General features: G+C 42.2%; 1 pseudogene; it reads left to right on the top strand.

Moving 5' to 3' along the window:
* The window catches only part of LOC112070446 (poly(A) polymerase alpha-like), a 36,473-nt pseudogene that overhangs the window by 19,147 nt on the left and 10,387 nt on the right, over positions 1–6,939 (top strand).

The following is a 6,939-nucleotide window of genomic DNA, read 5'->3' as shown; positions in this document are numbered from 1 at the left end:
AATACATCCTTATAACTGGTAAAGTAATCAATAAATTCTGGTATGGGAACATGAACAAGTATGTTTCAAGCTAGAATCCAACAATAAATAAGAGCATGATAACTAAGGAAAATAAAGACAAGTCAATTTAATTCCACTCCATTATACTAAACAGTCCAACTATTGACCAATAAGAGACTGTCAAATCTATTTCATCGATGAATAAAAAAAATAAATTTAGCTATTTTAAAAAATATATATATATTATATATTTTTTTGCTCCCTGTCATTTGCCGGCAGCTGTTTTAMTTATTGGCTTTAAATAAAACAATTTAGGGCCAAAAGCCGGCATTTCCCGCCTACCAGAAACCCTGTTATGAAGCGGGATTTAATAGACACCCTTTCTATATTATGGGATTGTTCTGCCATTCTAGTCCTTAGGGACCTGCCTAAATGAATTTTAGGGTCGCCTAAAAGCTTTGTTGTAAACTCAAAGGACTAAAACCACAGGTTATCTTTTCTATATGATTTTTTAAAATATATATAATATAGTCTTTCAGAACTAACAATCACCAAAATAAAAGCTAGACAGTCGGAGAATTGAAAATTCCAAAAACAATGAATTTAGCTGTGTTCATTTTGTTATGTTTGAGCAAAAGAACACAGCATTATCCATGGCAAAATGCACAGAATTGCAGGAAACATCTTTAAAACTGCAACATTTTCACTCGGCTCCATGGCAAAATGTGTAGAATTGCAGAAAATTTGCCTTAATATTTTTTTATTTTTTTTACAACTTTGCTCTATAGAGATATTTATAGAATTGCAGGCAATTGGCTTAAGAATGCAATGTCTCTACAGTGCCAAGATGGAGGCCTCTAAAATGTAGCCATGCCGAAGGTCCTCGTTGCTACGCCACCCTGCCCTTTTTGATCCAGAGAAACCCTGATTGGCATCACATTTTCTCAGTCTTTGGTGCTTTTGGCAGCCTTAATTACTCCTGTATTTCTTAGGAACATAYTGAAACAAGATGGCTAGTGCAAAGGATTGACTGACTGATGGTTTACTTGGTCCGTATCATCAGACTGAACTTGGAATTGTGTTGTGTTGCAGGGAATGGCCCAACCCTGTTCTCCTGAAGCAGCCAGAGGACTGCAACCTGAACCTGCCAGTCTGGGACCCCAGGGTAATGTTGGTCATGCTGATACAAGTCCTTTCCTGAGCAARACTAATACATCAAAGACTGTCGTAAACATGAACTTAACATCCTAGAGCATTTTACTAGCTGAGCTGCCAACTAAAGGGGGGGGGGTGTTTAAAAAAAAAAAAAAATTAAATTATAAATAAATATAAATGTATTTATTTATGTATTTTTTAAAGRGGTTATAAACACCCGATCCTCCAGGACACAGACACATCCCACTTGTATCAACCATTTAAAGTCTAGAGCCAGGGGTTTTACCTGTGATCTGAACCCCGAGTCAGTTACTTATTTCATCTGTTCCAGTACAAACAATTTTGATTCACCTGCATTTGAGGCGTAATATATCATACAACTGACGAGTTGAAATGAAAATCGACTCCAACCCTGCTAGAGGCCCTGTATTCCCATGTAGATATGACTCTCTGAGCATGTGTCATGTGTTTGTTCCAGGTGACACCCAGTGACAGGTACCACCTGATGCCCATCATCACACCAGCTTACCCCAGCAGAACTCCACCTACAACGTCTCCGTCTCCACACGGGCGTCATGGTGACGGTGCCAAACGGGTGCCCGTTGGCCTCATCGTATTTCTAACTTTATACACCAGATTAGTGTCCTAACTTCAGAGACTTGAGTGTGAAACTTACTCAAACATTCACATCAATGTATCATTTATGTGAAAGGGAAGTTTCATCAAATGTAAGTTTTGCATGCATATCAAGTAAATTCCATCTAGTCTGGCATTTTTATGTAGTCATTTCTTTTGAAGGGGTTCCTAACGTCCTACTTCATTGTAGCCTAGATACGTTGTCTCATCTGTAGTTTTCTTCTCGTTGGTTAACAAGGTTTCCTTTGGTTCTCCTCGTTGGTTAACAAGGATTCCTTTGGTTCTCCTCGTTGGTTAACAAGGTTTCCTTTGGTTCTCGTTGGTTAACAAGGTTTACTTCCTCCTTCTCCCTGTTGGTAAACAAGGTTTCCTTCCTCCTCCCTGTTGGTAAACAAGGTTTCCTTCCTCCTCCCTGTCGGTAAACAAGGTTTCCTCCCTCCCTCCCTGTTGGTAAACAAGGTTTCCTCCCTCCCTCCCTGTTGGTAAACAAGGTTTCCTTCCTCCTCCCTGTTGGTAAACAAGGTTTCCTTCCTCCTCCCTGTTGGTAAACAAGGTTTCCTTCCTCCCACAGGTCTGTCCATCACAGATGAAATTTTGCAGAATAAAGCAGAGTGGTCCAAACTATTTGAAGCACCAAACTTCTTTCAGAAATACAAGTATGTATTAAGCAGCTTATCCTGTGGGACACACATGGTGAGACAAACCAACTATTTCAATAAAGYTTTCTYTTTTCTAAATATACCAACATACTTTTCAGTAAATGTGAAGTTCTCCTCTTCCTCTTTTTATATTCAACTGTATATGTAATCCACTCCTTCAGTTTGAATTACTTGTGTGATTTAAATATACACACTTCAGGCTTTCATACAAGACTCAAAGTAAGCTTTCTTCTTACCRAAGCATCCTCTTTGATTCACAAAARAATTATCYTAAACGCAAATACTATGTTAACGTTATGCAGGGCCTGAAMCCCAGTGTTCTCAGTAATATTTAGTATAGACTGTGCCTCTCCAATGTAAGCACAACTCAATATTTGATGTTTGTATATTTTACTAAAGGTAGGTACTTCACTTGTATGGTTTCCTATATTAAACCATCTCCTGGTTTTCCTTGTCTTGTTATATTGTCTATCAAATCCCAAATAAAATGCTTTAGTTCACAATTTGCACAATGTATTTCTTGTTAGTCTTGATTTTGTAGACATGTTTTTTATTTTTTTTCCTTATCACGTTTTCAAATCCGTAAATAAAATCCGTAAATTGTAGCACTAAGCATTAGCAAGAAGCCGTGTGAAGAACACCAAAAATGAAAGTGTCATTTTAATGAACGTGTCATTCGCTCTTTCAGTTTAATTCTATACATGGATCCAGATCACTGACTCACATCCTGGATTCCATTTTCACTTAGCAGTACTGCTCAAACTTGAGTGTTAATCTGTGTATAGAGAAATGTTGTTGAAATCTGTGTATAGAGAAATTTATTTGCATTTGTTTTACATTTCAGCTTTATTTAASTAGGCAAGTCAGTTTAAAGAACACATTCTTAAGGGAGGGATACATAGCTAGATAGGTTATAGATACGTTTTTAATTGGCTTATCAGTAGTATGCAAGAGCATGATGATAGGACAGTGGCCACAGTTCTGTTACCCAAGAGGCATTGTACCCAAGAGGCATTGTCCTTGGAAGAGGAGGCATTTCTCCTTTTTCAGCCCCAATCAACGTGTAGACCTATTTTCAGAATGCAGAGCTTTTTGCTGCCCAATCCCCTCCCCTTTTGTCTTAAGTGTTCTATTGAGAGTTTAGTGATCCAATCCCCTCCTTAATTTACCAAAATCTTCCATTACTGGAGTGCTCCGTTTTGAAGTGAAATACCCTCAAAGTCTTCTGGCAAATCAGTTTGATCTATACACCCTTTCTTGGCCAGAAACATGTTGATATATTGCCTATAGCACACCCTGGCTAAGCACACCTCCTCTGGGTTGCTGGCAGAGGAAAGGTTGTTGCCTTAAGCACACCCTGCCTTAAACACAACTCCTCCTCCTCTGGGTTGTTGACAGCACACCCTGCCTTAAACACAACTCCTCCTCCTCTGGGTTGTTGACACTGTTGAGATTACCAGGCACACCCTGCCTTAAATCTTCAGACTTTACAACTCTCCATCCTGATTGGCGGTCTGGTTTGGACAGCAACGCTTTAAACCTACCTCACCGTCTGGGTGTTTTGAGCAATAGCATCCCCTGCTAACACACAATCTCCTCCTGCCTTGGGTTGTGTTGCAGCACACGCCCTGCTCTTAAACACAACTCCTCCCTCTGGGTTGCTGGCTGAGAAAAGGAGAGCAAGAACAGAACATTCTGGAGAGCCTGAAAAAAGGTTATATAAAGCCTACAAAGTAAAACGTAATTCATAGAACAAATCAAGAACTAAACCTGTTGGTGGCCGGTCGCTACTCTTGTATATTTTAGCTCATTCTATAACTGGTATATAGGCCTCTCTATAGCTCTCTACTGGGTTATAGGCCTCTCTACTGGTATAATAGCCTTCTAACTGTATATAGGCCTCTCTACTGGTTTTTTTTTTCCACGTGGTTCTTTTTACTGTTGTTTTTATTTTCCTTTACTTCCTATTGTCCACTAATCCTTTTTTAAATACCTATTGGGTCGAGCCTGTAAGTGCATTTCACTGTATCCCCTGTTGTATTCAGCGCGATTGAACAAATAACTTTGAATTTGGATTTCACACCAGGGACAACACTCTACTCTTACAATAAGTGCAATGAATTTTTAATGACCTACAGACGAGTCAGGACATCCGTTTTACTCCCATCCGAAAGATGGGCACCTCCCTGCAATGTCCCTCACTGCCCCAAAGGCATTTGCGATTTGACAAGCAACATCTTGGTCTCCATTGCCTCGGTTAGCTCAGAGGCAAGCCAGCAGAGGGATGCAGGTGTATGCTGCTGGAATGAATGGAGAAAAACGTGCAAGAATAAAGGAGCGAAAGCAAGGCCAGGGTGACCCTATTAATTCAAAGGTGGGGGTGCTTATAATAAAGGGCCCAGTAATATTAATCAAAGGGCCAAGGGTGACCTATACAAAGGCTGGGGTGACCTATAATAAAGGGAGGGTGACCTATATCAAAACCGGGTGACTATAATAAAGGCTGGGGGACTATAATAAAGGGCCGGGTGCCTATAAATCAAAGGGAGGGTGACTTAGAATAAAGGATGGGGTGAACTTACATCAAGCCCAGGGTGACTATAATCAAAAACGGGGTGGACTTAATCAAAGGCTGGGGTGATATACAATAGCGGGTGCCCTACAATCAAGGTGGGGTGACTTAATAAAGGCTGGTGACCTATGTCATGGTGGGGTGACTTAATAAAGCTGGGGTGACTATAATCAAAGGTGGGTTGGACCTTATAGGAGGTGATGTTAGAAGGCCAGGTGACTATAATAAAGGCCGGGGGTGGCCAGGAGCAGGGTGTATGCCTGCTGGAATGAATGAGAAAATATGTGAACGAAAATAGCGTGAAAGTCAAGGCAGGGTGATAATAGATAAAGGCAGGTGACTATATAAAAGGCCGGGTGACCTATATCAAGGTGGGGCTGACTATAATCAAAGGCAGGGTGACCTATTAAAGGCAGAGGGTGACGCTATAATCGGTGGGGTGACTATAGATAAAGGCAGGGTGACTATAATCAAAGGCGCGGTGCTATAATCAAAGCTGGGGTGACCTATAATCAAAAGGTCGGGGTGACTATAATCAAGGCTGGGGTGACCTATAAAAGGCTGGGGTGACCTATAATCAAAGGCCGGGTGACATAATCAAAGGCTGGGGTGACTATTAAGGCTGGGGTGACTATATCAGACTGGGGTGACTATAAATCAAAGCGGGGTGGATATAATCTAAAGGGCTGGGGTGATATCATGCAAAGGCTGGGTGACCTATAATCAAAGTCTGGGGTGACCTATAATCAAAGGCTGGGGTGCCTATAATCAAAGGCGTGGGGTGTGTATAATCTGAAGGTCCAGGGTGACTATAATCAAAGGCGGGGGTGAGTATTTAAAGGCCGGGTGGCAGGACAGGGTGCTATGCTGCTGGATGAATGGAAAAACTGCTAACCGCAAAATAACGGCAGCGAAAGCAAAGCAGGGTGACCTTAATCAAAGGCCAGGGTGATATAATCAAAGGCTGGGGTGATATAATCAAAGGCTGGGGTGACCTTATAATCAAAGGCCGGGGTGACCTATATCAAAGGCTGGTGACCTTATAATCAAAGGCTGGGGTGACCTATAATCAAGACTGGGGTGACCTATAATAAAGGCGGGGTGAACCTATAATAAATGCTGGGGGTGACCTAATAATCAAAGGCTGGGGTGACCTAAAAAGTCTGGGTACTATAAAAGGCTGGGGTGACCTATAATCAAAGCGGGTGTGTATATCGGAGGCAGGGTGAATATAATCACACGACCCGTGCGTTACACCCTCCACGGAAAAGGCCGGGTGACGTATAATTAAAGCCGGGGGTGGCCAGGATACAGGGTGCATGCTGCTGGATGAATGGAAGTGCAACAGCAAATAAGGCAGCGAAGCAAGGCCAGGGTGACCTATGAATCAAGGCGAGGGTGACTATATGCAAGGCGGGTGATATATAAAGGCTGGGGTGACTATATCAAAGGCAGGGTGACTATAATAAAGGCCGCGGTGGACCTATAATCAAAATGGGTGGCCTATAAGTCACGGTCGGGGGGGTGGGGGGGATATATCAAAGGCTGGGGTGCACTATATAAGAGGCTGGGGTGACCTTAATCAAAGGCTGGGGTGCCTAATATATCAAAGGCCGGGGTGACTACTAATAAAGGCTGGGTGACATAATCAAAGGTGGGGGACCTATATCAAAGACTGGGTGACCTATATCAAAGGCCGGGTGAACTATAATCAAAGGCTGGGGTGACCTCTATAAGCTGGGGTGACCTATAATAAAGGGCTGGTGATGTATCATTCGAGGCAGGGGTGGACTATATCAAGGCGGGGTGAGTTATAAGGCCGGGGTGATGTATAATGAGGCCGGGGTTGACCTATAATCAAGGCGGAGTGAGTTATGAAGGCAGGGTGCTAAATCAAGGCTGGGGTGAGTATAATCG

Source organism: Salvelinus sp. IW2-2015, unplaced genomic scaffold, assembly GCF_002910315.2.
Source record: "Salvelinus sp. IW2-2015 unplaced genomic scaffold, ASM291031v2 Un_scaffold1332, whole genome shotgun sequence".
NCBI lineage: Eukaryota > Metazoa > Chordata > Actinopteri > Salmoniformes > Salmonidae > Salvelinus > Salvelinus sp. IW2-2015.
The sequence above is the reverse complement of the archived record's forward strand: the minus strand, read 5'-3'. Positions and strand labels throughout refer to the sequence as shown.